A 19,414-nucleotide genomic window follows, 5' to 3' on the forward strand; every position below is an offset into this window, starting at 1 on the left:
GTCCCATGTCACTAGCCCCACAGTTGATATGGTTCCGGGTGCCCCCAGCTAAGCTCCTGCGAATCTCCCATGTTGCATGACTGGTCATCTTGGATGCGCACAGCTTTTCTTACTCTTGGCAAACAGCATACCCTTTCCTCCCTGCCCCAGTGCCTTAAAGGACCCTAACTCAAAGACACCAAACTAGTGGGAAATTGAGGTAAAGCTGCAGAGAGCTTTCCTTGCCGATCCCAGACCTGAGGGAAGAGTGCTGTCATGCAGAGAGAGAGAAGGCACATTAGATAACCTTAGACTGTAGCTTCCCATTGATGGATGTCAGGAAGAGTGGGGAGCAGGTCGCAGAGCTATGGAAGACACTGGCCATGCACAACCTGCTGGTGGCATATGTCAAGGATACGTGCTGTGCACACGTCAATAGGAAAGGAGGATGAGAGCCAGGGCTGTGGCTCAATAGAGCACTTGCCTAGCATGTTAAAGGTCCTGGGTTCCATACCCTGTACTGAAAGAAAAAGTACAAAGAAAGAAAAGGAGGACAGTCCACAGAGGAACGGGCAAGGGCCCAGAGCACACTGGTAGGAAAAGAAGGATGACTGCTGGGGAAATGGGCGAGACCACCAGCCCAGCAAGAGGAGGACGTAGGGGAACAGGAGAGGCCACCAGCCCAGCAGGAGGAAGAGGAGGACCTAGGGGAAGAGGGGAGGCCACCAGCACAGCAGGAGGAGGAGGAGGAGGAGGAAGAGGAGGAGGAGGAGGAGGAGGAGGAGGAGGAGGAGGAGGAGGAGGAGGAGGAGGCTGCCGCCGCCGCTGGGTGTGTCTGCCTAAAGAAGACAGGGGTGCTCAGAGACAGAGACTCTGTGTGAGCCCCTCAGCTCAGCGGTTAAAGTAGGGCAGCCCCCACTATCCCTCCTTGAAGATAAAGCTGGAGAGATGCAGGACGTGCCTTTGGGAAGCAGCTGATTCCAGGCCAACAACTGCCCTCAATAATGACATCACAGGGCATTTGGAGCCAGGCTCTGTGTGTTTGCAGCTGAGGCTCTTAAGGTCAGAATGAGGTATTGATCACTAAGAAGTCTCTAATGAGCCATCTGCCTGAAGAGCTGTAGTGGCTACAGAGGCATCATTGTGGCCTGTTGTGCTGAGGACTTGGGACCTGCAGAGCACTCACATGCCCCTTGCACCACAATCGCAGCCCAGCATCCCTAGGTGTGATCTGCTGGGCCAGTGTCCTGTATCATGTGGCCCCAGAGTGTGTTTAGAGGGTGGCTGGGGAGATGCAGGCCTGGCCGCTTCTGGCCCATGGGTGGAGAAGGAGGAAACGGTGGTATGAAGGACAGATCTCAGCGTGCAGACTAGCTCCCAGTCCTCACCAGAGGCAGCAGCCAGAGGCTGCTGTGTGGGTTGTAGAGGCTGGCCATTTCTGCCACCCTTAGGTCATATCCAGTCTTGAGCTCCAGGAAAGTAGACATGGGTTTCAGGGTCTACCTGGAGCATCTGGGTTCCAGTACCTATAGCACATGCCAACCTGTAGGAATAGGGTAGTTCTTGTACTTGAGGGCTACCTGGAGCTGGGGCGAGGGCAGGAAGTTAACAGAAGAGCTCTTGGTTCTCTGTTCTGACCTAAGCAGGGAGCTTGAGGTCCATTCAGGTGTGGAGAGGGCAGGAGGGAGTCTCTGCCTGGACTCCTGCTAGAGCCACCCACGTGGTCTTCCAACGCTCCCACCAGCCATGGAAAGACATGCATGTCCTATGCTGCCCATGTGGGCCCGGGCAGTGATCTCTGAGCTGCAAGAACCAAGTGCCACAACAGCAGCAGCCTGTTGTGTGAGGCATGTAGCAAGAGCTTAGGCAGGTGCCCCAGGAACACTGCTGGCCCTATGCCACAAATATCTTAAATATTTAAGAACACTGAAAGCACATGCAGCAAATTCTGCAGCTGTAGATCTCAGTGTGCCTGGTGTCGCCATGCAGTCCCATCAGGGTGTGTGTTATTTCCTCTGCTGAATTGCTCTCTTCTTCCTAGTGTGACATGTCCAGGAGGTGTCCTTTCACTTGCTGTACCTCTGTACTTGTTCCTTGGGGACAATGTGTTAGCAAGCACTGGACTGAGAGTCCGGGACCTTTTCCCATAGGACCTCCTTTGAATGGTGGCAACATTAGTCCCCTTAAAGGGCCCTGACTGAAATGGAGGTGTAAGGTGTTGAGAGTGGATTTAGATTCAAGGAGGAAGAGTTGTTATAATAAAATCCAGCCTTGGTTAGCTGGTCAGGGTCACCTCAAAGGGTCTGCCAAGTGGCCAGTGTAGGCCTCCCAGGCAGGGGTTTGTGAGCATCTGCAGAGTGCAGGTCCTTACATGGATCTTGCCCTCTTGTCCTTCATGTCCTCCACAGGTGGGATGACTGTGTCCTGGCCCTGGATAGGCTGCTGGGGTTCTCTGGGCTCCCAGCTCCTGTCTGGACCTCACAGGTGGCCAATGCATCCGTCCCAGCAGCAGGAGTTCAGGCACTGCACAGGACAACAGCTGCTTTACAGGGAGTTGCTGCCCTGGTGCCTCTGGCCAAGCATACCTCTGCCTGTTCTGCCTGTGGTTTGAGCCTGCACTCCTGGGGCTTGGGTAGAAGTCCCTACAGGGACCACAGGGGACTGGGAGGCTGGCAAAGAAGGGGGTCTCAACTCCAGTGCTTTGCTGCTCCTTTTCCACCACCTTACCTGTGTGCTCTCTGCATGTGCCTGCTTTCCTGCTGGCTTGCTGGCGTGCCTCCTGCCTGCCTCTGAACTGCCTGTGAGCATGCTTCCCTCCACTGGCCCACAGTGATGGATCTCAAGGCACAGAACTTCCCCAGTCCAGGGTAGGTCCCATAGCTATGCTGATGGACACCTAGGTTCCTGTTCCTGGTGAGCTGCTCAGAGGTGTACTGTCTCCTCTGGGTGGCTGAGTTGACCAGAAACTGCTCTTCTTGTTACACCCTTTGTGCCTCTTTGCTCTCCACTACTGGTCTCTCCTGGGAACTGGGAGCTGGTGTTCTTGATGAGGGTCATCCCTTTCAGACTTCCCAACCCCATGAAGTCCAGCAGCAACAGCTCATCTAATTTGAATTTGTGTGAGTGTTACATGTTTAAGGACTTTAGCCTTGTTATAAGTATTTGGATATCTGTAGGCTGAAAGATCAGTAGTTGGGGCATTTTCAGAGCACATGTGGTGGGTTTTATAGCTCCCTGGGGCTTTATCCAAATAAACTCCTCCTCTAGGCCTCCAGGAAAAGTTACATCAAGTGTTTTCATGGCTTCTGTCAACCATGATTTATGAATGTCTACATTACTATATGTCAGGGACAAATCAATCATAATGCTTTATAAAGCAGAGCTTTGTGCATGCTGTCTCACTCCCTGGTGCAAGTCTTCAGTGCAGTTCAAATCACATGCTGAGCAGACAGTCGTGCAGGTTCCAACACCAGACCTTACGTCCAGGCAAGCCAGTGGCAGCATTCTGTCTGATGCAGTTCTGATGAGCACCCTCTGGCTCCCGCAGAGACACAGTGGACATCTCGTATGTTAGGCAGCGAGTGTTCTCACCTGCCTTACAGAGCACACACTCTGCACATGTCCCTGGTGGTCCACCCTCATCCCAGGTTGGTTGCAGGTGGGGTCTCCAGGAAGAGGCTGTAGCTGTGTGGGCAGGACCAGGGACAGCAGTTTCTGGACAGGTCAGAGTCTTAGTCCCTCCCAGGTTTTGGGAACTGTCAACATGAGGCAGTATGGAGCAGGACTCTTAGCACAATTCCAGGATAAAAGTCCAGTGGGAAGCACCCCACACCCCAGGGCAGGTGCACAACATCATGGCAGATGAGTTCCTGGCAGCCAAGAGGCAGAGAGGGAGAGAAAGGGACCAGAAATAAGAAATGCCCTTCAGAGCACACCCCAGTGACCTACTTATGCCAACCATGTGCACCACCCAGCTTCTACCACTTCCCCCAGTCCAGTCAGCCACTGGTGTGTTATCTACTGACAAGGTCAGAGCCCTCATGATCAGTCACTTCCCCAAAGCCTCGTCTCTAGACAGTACTGTACGGGGTCCAAGCATTCCACCTGTGAACCTTTTGGGGGGCCCTCCTGACCCACCATAACCACAAGTCTAGGTAAAGCCATATTACAGTTCCAGACAAAAGGTTTCTCAAGGACAGAGCAAGTAGAATCTGACCCAAAGGTTAAGGGAACAAAGGGGACAGATACCATATGAAAGCAGAGAGGCCAAGCCTATTCATCCTGTTCCCATCATACTTGAAACATCTGTAGGCCCATATGAAGAGTCCATGTTTTCAGAAAAGGTGTCATTCTTGTCCTGAAGAGGACCCAAGGCAACGTCATCCTCATAACCCATCTAAGGTGTGATCTATAGCAGAGCAAGTGGGAGACTTGCAATGTATTGCCCAGCTGAGTGACCTTCAAGTCAACCAAGAGCAAGTGAAACTAGAGAGATTATTTAGGTTTCACCTCCACAACAGTCCCACCTGGCCAGAATTGGTCACATAGGACCCCAGCAGCAGGGGAGACTGTAAAGTAAACATTTTAGTTTTTAGCACCTGTGGGATCAGGTGGGGGTGAGGGCCACCAACTGAGCCCATGCAAAAGGAAGGGTGAAGCATAAGTCACAACAGTAGAAAAGGAACAACTTGAGGAGAGTGAAGGCAATGAATAGTAAAGGAAGAAGTTAATGGATGGAATATGGAAATCCATTAAAACTGCTGAGTTACATTAGAGCTGTTTTAAGTAAGAAGAAAAGGAAGCCACTGGTTAGACTAGGTAAGAGGAAAGAGAACAAGTGTGCAGAATTAGATGCAAAAGATCAGATATTCAGAGAGCCTCAGGTGAGTATCCATAATAGCATGAATATCTCTAAGAAATCTGAATGAAATAAATTACTTTCAATGACAATAGTTACTGAATCTGACCATAGATTCAAGATATCTAAATAGATGGCTGATATTGAAAGACTTTGGGAAATTGATCAGATATATACAAAACCCACCCCCATCAACCTATGAAGTATGAAGGGATTGGGCTTATAAGTGATTACTGCAAATCTTCAAGAAATTGAAGAATTAAATGCCATTTAAAGTGTTCCAGACTCTAGCAAACCACTGTAAGTTTCCAAGGTAAAACCCCATGCTGTAGCTTGTTAGTAAAACAGAAGAGGCGGGTTTCAAGATGTTGGAATACAGAAGGTTACTTTCCTGAGTGCTCCATGGTGCGGAACCAAGAGAGCAGATAGGCAACTTCTCGGCAAGCCAATCTCTGTTGTTCTCCCTTTCACTCTTTCTTTAGTATGTTACTTCTGTTTTCTTTCCTGCCTCAGAATCATCACATTCTACATCACTTCTATTCTCCCCCTGACCACCATTCAAAATTGTTAACTTTTTTGCAAACTATTTCCATTGTAGGCAATAACTGATCATATTTCTGTTCATTGTGACAATTAATATTTGTAGATGTCATAGCAGGAACTATTTGATTTAATGCTGTATATTGTTTGCATTGGTTGTTGTTATTATTTGTATCCCCCTAAATGGTGAGGTACTGGAAACCTCCAGGGACACTATAAGCCTACAGGGTAGAAATCCTACTGACTCAGATCCTTGTTGTTGGATGGGTAGACATACAAACAACATGAAAAAGCAAGGGAAAAAATGGCCCCAAACAAACCAAGATACTTCAACAACAGAATCCAATGGCATCATGGTGGAAGAAATGTCAGGGAAGGAGTTTAAAATGAACATAGTTAAACTGATCTTTGAGATAAAGGACAATGTAAGAAGTGAAATCAGAGGCAAAATACAGGAAGTGAAATATCACTTCAGTAAAGAGATGGAGATTCTGGAAAAAAAATCAAACATAAATGCTCAAAATGAAGGAACCAGTAAACCAAATTAAAAATTCAATGGCAAGTATCACCACAGACTAGAACACTTGGAAGACAGAATATCAGGCAATGAAGACAAAATATATATTTTAAATAAAGTTGACTATGGAGAGAAGATGTTAAGGGACTATGACAGCACTTCCAAGAAATTTGGGATAACCTGAAAAGACCAAATTTAAGATTTATTGGAATTGATGAAGACTTGGAGATACAAACCAAAGGAATGCACAATCATTCAATGAAGTAATACCAGAAACTTTCCCAAACCTAAAGAATGAAATGAAAAATCAGATCCAGGAGGCTTACAAGACCCCAAATATACAAAATTACAACAGACCCACACAAGGCACATTATTATGAAAATGCCTAACATATAAAATAAGTATAGAATTTTAAAGGCTGCCAGAGGAAAAAATGACACATCATATTTAGAGGGAAACCAATCTGGATCACAAATGATTCTCAACCCAGACCTTTGAAACTAGGAGCTCTTGGAATAATATATACCAAGAAAGTGAATGCCAATCAGGAAGACTATGCCCAACAAAACTAAGCTTCAGGATTGATGATGAAATAAAAACCTTCCATGATAAACAAAAGTTAAAAGAATTCACAACTAGAAAGCCTGTATTATAAAACATACTCAGTGAAATGTTTCATGAGGAAGAAATGAAAATTAAAAATGAAAACCAGCAAAGGGAGGAACTATACTAGAGGAATAGTCAACCAAAGGAGAAACTATTTCAAATTAAAAATCAGAAAAAAATCAAAATAACAGGGCATAAAATTCATTTCTCAATAATAACATTGGATGTAAATGGCCTAAACTCAACCAAAAGACATAGATTGGCATATCGGATTGAAAAACAAGACCCAACAATATGCTCTCTCCAAGAGACTCACCTCATAGGCAAAGTCATCCACAGATGAAGGTAAAAGGGCAAGAAAAAACATAACATTAACATGAATCTCATCAGCATATGGTTTTATATCCTCACATCATATAAAGTTGACTTCAAGCAAAAGTTAATCTAGGAACAAAGAAGGCCATTTCATACTGCTTAAGGGAATTGTGTATCAACAAGACATAACAATCGTAAATATTTATGCCTCAAACAACAGAGCACGTACATACATCAAACAAACCCTTCTTAATTTTAAGAATCAAATAGCCCACAACACAATAATACTGGTTGAGTTTAACACACCCTTGTCACCACTGGATAGATCCTCAAAACAAAAATAAAGAAGCTATGGAACTAAAAAAATTACAATTAATAATTTAGACATCAGACATATATAGCATATTTCATCCATCAATGACTGAGTATACTTTCTTTTCAGCAGCACATGGATTATTTTCTAGAAGAGACCACATCTTAGGTCACAAAGCAACTCTTAGTAGATACAAAAAATAGAGATATTACCTTGCATTGTGTCATATCATAATGGAATAAAATTAGAAATCAATGATAAAATAAAAATTAGAAGCTACTTTTAACACCTGGAGACTAAATAATATGCTATTGAATGATAAATGGATAGCAGAAGAAATCAGGGATGAAATAAAAAACACTTAAATAGAGGTAAATGAGACTAGTGACACATCATAGCAGAATCTCTGGGACACTATGAAGGTAGTGCTAAAAGGAAAATTCATTGCCCTGAGCACATTCTTTAGAAGTAAATAAAGTCACCAAATAAATAACCTAATATTATACCTCAAAACCCTAGAAAAAGAAGAATAACACGAAAAGTAGCAGAACACAGGAAATAATTTTAAAAAAGCTGAAGTCAATGAAACTGAAACAAAAAAAAATTCAAAAAATTTGGTTCTTTTAAAAAATAGGTAAAATTGGTAAACCCTTAGCCAAGCTAATGAAGAGAGAGAGGAAACTCAAATTACTAAAATTTGTGATCAAAAAGGAAGTATCACTACAGACACTACTGAAATACAGATGATAATCAGAAACTATTTTGAAAGTTTTTTATATTCTAATAAAATTGGAAATCTTGAAGATGTTGACAAATTTCTAGAGACATATGACCTACCCAAATTGAATCAGAAGGACATAGAAAATTTAAACAGATCAATTTCAAGGAATGAAATTGAAGATACAATCAAAAGTCTACCAAGATAGAAAAAATCACTGCCAACAGAAGGACCAGATGAAGTTTCAGCCAAGTTCTACCAGACCTTCAAAGAACTAAAACCAATCCTCCTCAAATTAATCCAAGAAATAAAAAAAGAGACAACCATTTAGACTTATTCTGTGAAGCTGGTATCACCCTGTTACCAAAACCAATTAAGGGAACATTGAGGAAAGAAAACTTCAGACCAATATCCCTGATGAATATAGATGCAAGCATTCTTAATAAAATACTGGCAAAGTACATATAAAAACCCACTAAAAAGACAGTGCACGTGATCAAGTGGGGTTCATCCCAGGAATGCAAGTTTGGTTCAGCATATGGAAATCAATAAACATAATTCATTACACCAATAGACTTAAAGACAAGAATCACATGATTATCTCAGCAGATGCAGAAAAAACATTTGACAAAATTCAGCATTGGTTCATGTTCAAAACCCAAGAAAAATTAGGGATAGTAGGAACAGACCTCAACAGTATAGAAACTAAATATATTAAATTCAAGGCCAACATCATTCTAAATGGAGAAAAATTGAAAGCATTCCCTCTAAAAACTGGAATAATACAAGGATGCCCTCTTTCACCACTTTTACTCAACCTAGTCCTTGAAACCCTAGCCAGAACAATTAGACAAGAGAAAGAAATTAAAGGGATACAAATAGGAAAAGAATTGCTTAAACTATCCCTGTTTGCTGACATTATTCTATATTTAGAAGACCTAAAAAAACTCTACCAGGAAACTTCTCAAACTCATAAACAAATTCAACAAATTAGCCAGATATAAAATTAACACCCATAAATTAATTACATTCCTATACATCAATGATGCATCCATTGAAAGAGAAATTAGGAAAACCATTCTACTCACAATAGCCTCAAAAAATAAAATATATGGTAATCAATCTAACAAAAGAGGTGAAATACCTCTAGAATGAAAACTACAGAACTCTAAAGAAAGAAATTAAAGAAGACCTTAGAAATGGAAAGACCCCCCCATGTCCTTAGATAGGATTAATATCATCAAAATGGCCATACTACCAAACATGCTATACAGATTTAATGCAATTCCCATTAAAATTACAATGATATTCTTCATTGAAACAGAAAAAGTAGTTGAGAAATTCAGTTGGAAAAATAAGAGGTCCAGAATAGTCACTTTTCCTTAGCGAGAAAAATGAAGAAGGAGGCATCACAATATCTGACTATGGAAGGTGGGGAAGGGCGGTGGTAAGGAATGTTGTCAAAGCTCAGGGAGAGGAGTCTTGCCTACTCCCAGCTCCCTTTGCCTCTTTCTCCCTGGAGCCCCTGTGGCCCATCCTTCCTTCCCCTCCCTGCATGATGGAAACACCATGCATGGCTGCACAGTTATCAAGTGGGAATCCTGTATATGAAAAATACTACGGACAGGCTGATACAGGCAGTGCTAGAAGAATGTCGACTTCAGATGCTGCTGCTTTTCTGAAAAAATCAGGGCTTCCGGTCTTGATACTTGGAAAGACTTGGGATTTAGCTGACACAGATGGCAAAGGCATCCTGAACAAAGAATTCTCTGTGGTTTGCGTCTTGTAGCCTCTGCCCAGAATGGATTGGAGGTTTCACTGACAGCTTGAACTTGGCTGTTCTGACACCAAGGTTTCATGATACCAGTGGTTCTTTGCTAACCAGTAGAACCTAAGCAGCTGAGTTTTCATGGGCTGTTAAATGTGAAGATAAGGCCAAATATGATGTGATTTTTGATAGTTTAAGCTCAGTGGATGGATTTTTATCTGGTGATAAAGTGAAGCCAGTGCTGCTAAACTCTAAGTGGCCTGTGGAAGTCTTGGAAGAGTTTGGGAGTGAGCGACATTGACATGATGGAAATCTTGACAGGTGAGTTGCAGTCGCCTTGTTTCTGGTGTACTGCATGTTGGAGAAAGAACCTGTGCTCATGGCCTTGCCTCCAGTCTTGGTCCCACCTCCTAAGAGAAAACAGGAGATAGACACTGCAGGAAAGCCACGTATGATAGGATCTTTTTGAAAACTGATATCTGTATATGAATGGATTTGTATCAGGATTGGAGGTCTGTGAAATCTTCCTGAAAACAGGTTTACTCTCTATCTTATTAGCCCATATTTGGGCATTATATGACACAAAGGACTGTGGGAAACTTTTAAAGAATCGGTTTGCCTTGACATTTTACTTAATCAAAAGTTAGTAAAGGGCATTGATCCTACTCACATTCTTAGTCCCGAGATGATTCCACCATCAGGCAGGACCAGTTTGCAAGAGAACATCATAGGATCAAGTCCTGTTGCAGATTTCTCTGCTATTAAGCTAGATACTCTTAAACAGTGAAATAGTTGACCTGCAGAGGGAAAAGAATAATGTGAAATAGGACCTTAAGGAGAAAGAAGATACTATTAAACAGAGGACAAGTGAGGTTCAGGATCTTCAAGAGGAAGTTCAAAGGGAAAATGTTAATCTACAAAAACGGCAGGCTCAGAAGCAGCAATACAGGACTCCTTGAAGAACTGATAAGCAGAAAGCCCACTGGAGGAGCAACTCAAGGAAATCAGAAAGAAATGTGCTGAGAAGGCCCAGCTGATCTCTTCTCTGAACGCAGAAATAACTAACCAGGTTGCACAGATCTCCACTTCTAAAGAATTAGCCAGAACTACAGAAGAAGCTCAGTCCTACAACAAAAACCGCAGAAGTGGAGGAGAGTGTGGAGTTGCAGAAGGCTCAGCTGGAACGTCTTCAACAGACCCACACAATTCACAGCAGATCTATTCAATGCAAACGAGACTGATGGAAATGAAAGATCTGGAAAATCATCATGGTTAGTCAGATTTGTGCAGTAGTTCACGCAGCATTCTTGTAAATGGTGCTTCAGATTATTGTAGCCTCAACATCAGCAGCAGCAAGGCAGTTGACCTTAAAGAAGAGGCTGAAGGCCAGAACAGCCTGGAGTCTGAGTCCATACACCCAGAGTCTCCCGCAAGTAGTCCTGAAATACCACCTGATGTGGCTGATGAGAATGAAGTGGTAGCTGCAGCTGTTAATGAAAATGTTTGTCCTGAATTTGACAATGACAGACATTCAAAAGAGGAAGATCCATTTAATACAGAATCAAATTCTCTGTCAGGTCCAGTTGCAGATACCAACTTGGATTTTTTCTGGTCTGATCCTTCTGTTGGCAGTGATTTTTTTCAAGGATGATCCTTTTGGGAAAATTGATACATTTGGTGGTGGATCTGTTTGCATCTGACTTTCTTTTTTTTTAATTTATCTGTAAAATTACCTTTCTAATTTATTTGTTTTTAAAATTTTGATTCATTTTACACAAATGGGGTACAACTTTCACTTCTCTGGTTGTACACGAAGTAGACACATAATTTGTGTAATCATACATGTACATAGGGTGACGATGTTTGTCTCATTCTATTATCTTTCTTTCGCCCCACCCCCACCCCACCCATTTTTCTCTATACAATTCATTCTTCCTCCATTCTTGCCTCCCCCCACCCCCTGTTATGTATCATCATTCACTTACCAGAGAAATCATTTGGCCTTTGGTTTTCTGGGATTGGCTTATTTCATTTAGCACGGTATTCTCCAACTCCATCCATTTACCTGCCAATGCCATAATTTTATTCTTCTTTATGGCTGAATAATATTCCATGTGTATATGTATCAGTTTCTTTATCCATTCATCTATTGAAGCGCATCTAGGTTGGCTCCATCTGACTCTTTCTTCAAGCAGTCTTCTACTGAATCCTTTGGCACTTCAAGTATCAACCCTTGCAGTGTATCTGGCCAGGGCAATACAACGTCTAGAAACTCTGAAGCATGATAATCCGTTTGCTCCTGGTGGGATAGTTGTTACTGCAGCAAGTGGTTCAGCCACAGACCTCTTTGCTTCTGTTTTTGGAAATGAATCATTTGAAGGTGGATTTGCTGACTTCAGCATGCTGTCAAAGACCAACAGTGAGGATCCTTTTAATTCAGCCACATGAAGCTCTGTCAGCAATGTGGTTACTTCAAAAAAATGAGTTTGATGAAACATCCATCAAGAGTGAAGATGTGGGCTGGTTGAGTGCTTGCTAACACAAGTGAGGTCCTGGGCACCACATAAAATAAATGAAAAAAATTAAGGTACTGTGTCCCTCTGCAACTAAAAAACTTATTAAAAAAAAGTGAAGATGTTCCCCCAGCACTGCCATGCAAGACGGAACTCCAAGACCCTGCCCACCACCACCCGTATCCCCCTGGAGAAGGTACGACTGGATGGGCCAAGAGGGAATGCGAGAGAGAAGAGCAAAGGCTTGCTGCCTGAACCAGCAAGAGTGAGATGACCAAGAGCTGGCACTCAGCAAATCTGAGATACCAGATGCATAAGAATTCGCCGTCCTTTGTCCACAGCACAATACTCTTCTTCCTACATGTTGAAGCTCTTTACCATGTGTATAAAACTACCTATGAGCATGGGAGTAAAAAGGTTCGAGATTCCTGTAACTGCGACTAAAGTCCAGCTCTTTTCTTTTATACTCTCAGATTTGACTTTCATCATTTCCTCTAAAGCAGTGACCTAATTAGACAGCTTCAGGCAGGCCCCAGTTCTGACGGGCATTTCCTGGGAGCGTCAGCCTGCCTGTGCTCCTTGTGTTGTGCGGGTAGAGCACTAAGCCTCTGCCCTTTGGAATGCAGAGAGGGCACTGCACCCCTTGCTACCCTTGTTCTGTGGTTGTTCTGATCAGGGTTAGTGGGGTTCATAGCATCTGCAGTATTCTCCCTTGATTTGAATGGTGAAGGAGGGGAAGGGAAAAAATATCCCGTTTCTTTTATGATTGGTGTAAACTAGTTAGTGTAAAGTACATTTTTGTTTTTTCTTGGAGTACAAATACCATTTAATTTGTTTTTTATAGACAAGGAAAAATACACAATCTACTCCACTGTGAAGAAAAGATGCTTTAGATTGAACTATAACTTCATACTTCAAAATTTTCCTAAATAAAAAACATTAAAACCAAAGGCCATACATTCTTTCTGATTTGCAGATGCTGACTCACAATAATGGGAATAGGAGAACGGAAGTTCATTGAATTAGACAAAGGGGATGAAGGGACAGGATGGGGAGTGGGAAAGACAGTAGAATGAATCGGACATCCCTCCCCCATGTGCATATGTGAACACACGACCAGTGTAACTCCACATCATGCTCAACCACAGGAATGGGAAGTTATACTCCATGTGTGTGATATGTCAAAACACTCTCTACTATCATGTGTAACTAAAAAGAGCAAATTAAAATATTTTTGAAACAAAACAGGGCCAGAAACACACTCAGGCACATATGAACACAATAAAAAATGGATTCGTATATCAGCAGGAAGAGGACACCTTGCTCAGTAGGTTGTGTTATCACTGTTTTGGGAAAAACTCTTCAGTTCTTCTTTACACAAAAATTAAATTCCAAATGGGTCAATAACAAATCAAAGTGATAGAAAAAGCTGCAGAAGAAGGCACGAATGAATTTGGTTTGTATTGTGGGAGCCAGTTCTCATCAGCTTTTCCGTCACTGTGACCGAAAGACGAGACAGGAGCAATTTTAGAGGAGGAAGAGCTTCTTTGCTCATGGTTTCAGAGGTCTCAGGCCACAGATGGCCCACTTCACTGCCTCGTGCCCATGGTAAGGCAGCACATCATGGCATAAAAGTATGATGGCAGAAAGCTGCCGAGGGTGTGACAGCTAGGAAGCAGAGAGAAACCAAGGTCACCAGTGACAAAGTGCACACTCCAGGCACAGCCCAGAGATCCACCTTCTCCAGCTACACCCGCCTGCCCACAGCCAGCACCCCGTTAATTCGTACTGGGATTCCGGCGCTGATTGGTGGGGACAGCAGGGCTGCTGACGTTGTCTTTCATGGCACACACTTGGTGTCGTTGCCAAGGCACATTTATAACTGGCTGGAAATGAGCTGTAAACATCAGTCAGCATCAGTCTGAGAGAAAACATCAGAATTGTGACTCAGATATCACACAAGTTTTCATCGCACCAGAAGACAGCCAGGGGGCAGAAACAAGAACTGGGTTTGAGACTGATTGAACATAGGAAATAAACATGCTTTTAAGATTTGTTTTTTTTGATAAGCCTCTTCTTTTGTTTCCTCTCTGTGCCAGGGAGTGTGTGTATGTGAGGTCTGCGTGTGTGTTTGCATGTGGAAGTGTGTGGTGCACATGTGTGTAGCATGTGAGTGTGGTGTGTCTGCATGTGTTTGTTTCATTTTGTGTGTTCAGTCTTAAACATTGTTTAATTCGTTGCAAACATTTAACAGTTTGGGTTCAAATAAAAGCCCCTCCCTGCTGTCTGGAGCAAGAGAGTGACTGGCTCCCCACCTGGCTGCCTCCAGCAGCACCGCTGGCCCTGGGGACCATGCCCTACTGCTCCCTCCTGGCCTGCAGCTTGGCCACAGGCTTGTCAGGCAGCAGGCGTCCATGTGTGTCTCGCATGAGGGCCAGGAGGAGGTGAGCTGGGCTCCAACCCAGCCTCAGTGTGGAGCCCGAGTGAGACCTCTGCAAAGAGCAGGGTCCCGAGAGCTGCCTGGCCCACCTTGCTCACCAGGCTTCCTTACACTTGGTGTGGTGGCGGGTGGGGCCTCGCTTCAGGGTTTTATCTCAAAAGCGTGGTGAAACACCCTCGTTTACTCCATTTTCAAGATCTCTAATTCTGCATCCTTAGTGGCAAAGTCTTACAGTTTTATTTGGTACATTTTATCTTCTCAGGTGTTCCTGTCTGGTGTCATGGGTGCATTGACCCCTTCCCATATCCCAGGTGGGGTCCTATGCAATGTGGGTCAAGAGTACAGACAGTGGCACTTGCCCCTCAGGCCAAAGGCTGGTGTGCTGATTGCTAGCACAGGGTTTGAGCATGTGGCATGCTCTCTCTGAACCTTGGTTTCCTCTCTGGAAACAGGGGTCCCAGCTGTCCTTTTCATTGTGTGAGGTGTGAGCATGCTGTTGCTCAGGGAGCATGTGCCGCTGGCTTCCGAGCGGTCTGTGCATCTTCCTGGAGACTTTGCAGGGTTCAAGGGCACCTTCCCTCCTTGTCCCTTCCCCTGCAGAGGAGCTCCACTGTGCATGGAACTCTCCTCCCAGATCCACGCACCTTCCTGCTGGCTGACCCAGCAGGCTGGGCACCTCTCAGGGCCTGGCACATGCCTGGGGACCCCGTACTCTTGTGGATGTTTGCTGTGGAGTGTCTCTCCAGGGGCAGGGATCTGAGCAGGGAAGCAGGGCCTATGCGATCAGTCTGGAGCTGGCGTGTGTCTGCCGCATCATCCCATGTCAGCACTGCTCTCCAGCCCGTGAGATCTAGCCATGGCCCTGCTCAGGCTGTGACCACACTCCCCTCCTTGCTTCTTAAAGTCTTTCCCATGTCCTAGGAGCTCACACTGCTTGGAGCTCCCTGACTGGATCCACCAACAGGGGATCAGCTGGGACTGAGTTACTAATAAGCCTGTTATTGTGGTTGCAAGCACTTTTGGCATCAGTCTTTTACAAAGATCAAAAGGAAAAGAAGATGCTCTTTAAAAAAATAGACTGTCCTGCTTAAAAAGTCTTGTGGACTAGGCCAGTCATCGAATGTGTATCACGTGACCCTTTCTCTTTGGGGCCCCACTTCTGAACCAAACTGCCTCTTACCATCCAGACGCTCTTCCTCCTTCCAGAAGGGGTTTCCTTCCTTCAGATGGCACGCTGTCCAAGGGGTGCTGTCCTGCAGCTCCTCCTGCCTGTGGGAGTTGGCTCTGAGGGGGAGGGCTTCCCCAAGGCCATGTACATCCAGGGCAGAGCCAGGGTCGGGACCTGCCTTCTGCCTTCTGCCTTCTGGTCTACAGACCTCCCAGCTCTTGATTCTCTCTCCACCCAACACTGCAGCAGCCTCTAGGCTGCGGGGAGACCGTCCATGCCCTTCTGCTGCCATTTCACAGTGGGGTGCCCCTGCCCACTGGAAGCATGTGTTTTAACTCATGTGAGGCTTTTATGTTTTGCCACAAAAGCTCAGGAGAAGCATGAATTTTAAGAAGTCTAGTAAAGTGACCAGCAGCTAGCCCAGGGGGCCCAGCTCTGATGACTCACGGAGTCACTGTGGTGCGCATGCCACGCACAGGTGGAGCAGGCACTGCAGGCCTCCTGGGCTCAAGGCTGGGCACAGCTGGAGTCATGTAGATGACAGCCTGCTGTGCAGTGAACCCCACGCCCGCTTGATGGACCAGTTTCTACCTCCACAAACCGAACGGGACAACCACAGTACTGGAAACGAAGGGTAACATGGCGGCTTGCAGGAACTGCCTCACGCCCATCTGCTCAGCCACTGGCCCACCCGGAGGTGTCCTGTCTCACATGGGGAGAGCTGCCCAGAGGTCCAGGGCCAGTTCTTCTTGTTGGGCCTTGGCGGCAGCACCCTCTCACATGCAGTCTGGAGGACTCCCTGCCCAGTCAGTCCACGGGGGTGGGTCCTCCTGTTCTTAGGGGGCTTTAATCCACTCCACGAGATCTGCTCCACTGAGGGGTCTCTGGCTCAACGCAGGCCAGGAGCCCACGTGCTCTCTCCAGCAGGGGAGGAGGCGCCTGCGAATGGCCTTGTGCAGCCCTCTCCCACCCTGCCCGGCTGGTCCTGAGCCCACCCTCCAGGTAAGGCTTCTTGTGGGAATGCCTGCCCTAGAGCACATCACCTGTGGGACTCGGCAGTGGACACTTTGTCTCACTTCATGCTCACAGTGGACACTGTCTCACTTCATGTCCTTTAACAGATGAAACCGGTCCTTGGAAAGACAGTATCATAGGCCCAGAGGACCTGCAGCTTCACTGGAGCCTATGACTTCCTCCTCAGTCTCTCCTGTGGCCCTGGCCTCTGTCACATCAGGGCATCTGAGCTCAGGGGGCGTTTGGGGTCCTGTTAACACGCACACACTCACAGTCACACACATCTCACCCTCCACGGTGCACAGGCTCCTGAGCCCACGCCTCTGCCTGTGTCAGGCACGTAGGAAAGGCAGTTTCACACCTGTGTCCAGTCGAACTCTCATGCTGCCACCTCATGTGCCTCAATATGAGGAAGAACTTCAGGGTCCCAGGAGGAAGCGACCTGGAGGACTGCGAAAGACTCATGAGTCTGGGAAGGTCCTCAGGAGGGCACCAGCCTCCCCTTCCCTCTTCCTGAGTGGGAGACACAAGGAGACTGGGTGGGATGGCCACACCTGGACTGCTTCTGTGATGCTCAGCAGGAGTGTGGTGTAGGGCAGCAAGGAAGGAGGGAGGGTAGGACGTGACAGGAGCAAGGGTGCCAACAGTGAAGACTGTTGCTGAAGAGGTACTTAGCATTTAGTCGTGTCAGGACTTAGTGGTACTTAGTGCACAGCAGTGCTTGATGCTTGCTAGAAGCTGCCACTTAGAAGGTTTTCAGTGCTTACCAGTACTCAGCACTTGCTACCCAGCAGAGTCCACTACTGAGAAGTGGAACCTCTCCCTTGGGGTGGAGACAGCCTGCAGGTTGTTCCCTCGTCCAGCTTCCTGGTGCTCTGGCAGCTTGGAGGATAGCCTATGGCAGAGGGGGCTGGTGGGGGAGGACAGCCTATGGCAAAGTGGGACTGGGAGGGAGGACGGCCTTTGACAGAAGGACAGAGGCCAGTACAACCAATGAAAACACAGGAAACATCTCTGTACTGGCTGTTCCTTCTCGTGAAACTGGACAAGCAAACCGACAGATCTTTTTTTCTCTCACCCCAGTGACTAGGCTTTTTCAAACCAGTTTGTGTAGGACCTTGTACTCACTGGGTGCTGCGTCTGCCGGGAGGAGCAAGGGAATGTGAGTGAGAAGAGCAGCGGGGCAGGGAGGTGATGGCTCCCCTGGCCCTGCCTCGGGTTCCTTCCTCCCAGCTCAGATCTGATGTGCTGACACTGGCAGCTCCCTGAGAAGCCCTGCGCCCGCTGGGCTGAGGCTGGAGGAAGATGGCCTGCTCTGTCAGCATGCTGCTTCCTGCATAAGTGAACAGCCCAACACTGCACCTCTGGGAACAGAAAAGAAGGGAGAACTAAGCCCACAGGTCGTGGGAGGAGGAAGGTAAAGATCAGAGCAAAAGTACACGAAATAGACACTAGAAAGACAATAGAAAGAACAGTAAAACTAAGACTTGGGTTTTTGAAGAGATACAATGGACAAAGTGTCACTTAGATTAAGAAAGAGAGAGAAGGCTCAAATAAATAAAATCAAAGTTGAAAGAGGAGAGGTTGCAGCTGATCCTAGGATGCTGAGGCTGGCCCCCAACTGATCCTAGGATGCCAAGGCTGGCCCCAAACTGATCCTAGGATGCCAAGGCTGGTCTCAAACTGATCCTAGGATGCTGAGGCTGGTCCCTGAGGGACGGCTGAACAGTGTGATCCTAGGATGCGAGGCTGGCCCCCTAGGGATGACTGACTGTGTGATCCTAGGATGCGAGGCTGGCCCCCTAGGGATGACTGACTGTGTGATCCTAGGATGTGAGGCTGGCCCCCTAGGGATGACTGACTGTGTGATCCTAGGATGCGAGGCTGGCCCCCTAGGGACAACTGACAGTGTGATCCTAGGATGGGAAGCTGGCTTCGTAGGGATGACTCAGTGGTGGGGGCCAACCCACTGGATTTCCAGGAGCAGCAGACAGATGCCTCAGCACAGCGGATTTCCGAGTCTGACACTGACTCTACACAAGTAGAAAACCTGAAGCCATCAATAACAGGGAGATTCAACCAGCCAGTCAGAAAGTTCTCACACCAGAAAAGCCCAGGATGGGATGGAGTCACAGCTGGATTCCACTAAGCATTCAAAGAACAAGTCATACCAATTCTTCTCAAACTCCTCCAGAAGTGAAGTGGATAGAACACTTCCAAGCACATTCCATGAGGTCAGCCTCACCCTGACCCAAAGCCAGACTGGAACACTGCGAGAAAAGAAGTCTCAGGCCCACAGGCCGTGACCACGGCTGTTCCCGAGGGAGCGCTTGCTGACTTGAATCTTCAGAGGGGAGCCCTATTTTTCAATCTCTCCACCTTTCAGATATCCACCTGATTTCTGATGCTCATTGAAAGGTATCTGAGCTAGAGGCTGGGGAAGGAGTTCTGTGCCTGGGCAGATGAGGCTATAGTCAAGGCCAGAGCACAGGAGGACGAGCACGGGAGTGGCACAGAAGGCGGAGGAGGGGTGAAGCGGCAGGGGACTGTCACAGGCCATCACAGAACTTCCTGCTCAGCCTGCAATGCACGGTTGCAAGCTGGGGGCCCATGGCTGCTCAGGGTCCCGGAGGGTGGGCTCAGGACCAGCCGGGCAGGGTGGGA

General features: G+C 46.3%; 1 protein-coding gene and 1 pseudogene across 4 annotated transcripts in view; both read left to right on the forward strand.

Moving 5' to 3' along the window:
- The window catches only part of Ptprn2 (protein tyrosine phosphatase receptor type N2), a 743,280-nt gene that overhangs the window by 261,597 nt on the left and 462,269 nt on the right, over positions 1-19,414 (forward strand). The gene's annotated exons all lie outside the window — the stretch shown is intronic.
- LOC124991962 (epidermal growth factor receptor substrate 15-like) lies at positions 309-12,154 on the forward strand (annotated as a pseudogene).

This window comes from Sciurus carolinensis, chromosome 8 (genome assembly GCF_902686445.1).
Source record: "Sciurus carolinensis chromosome 8, mSciCar1.2, whole genome shotgun sequence".
Classification (NCBI taxonomy): domain Eukaryota; kingdom Metazoa; phylum Chordata; class Mammalia; order Rodentia; family Sciuridae; genus Sciurus; species Sciurus carolinensis.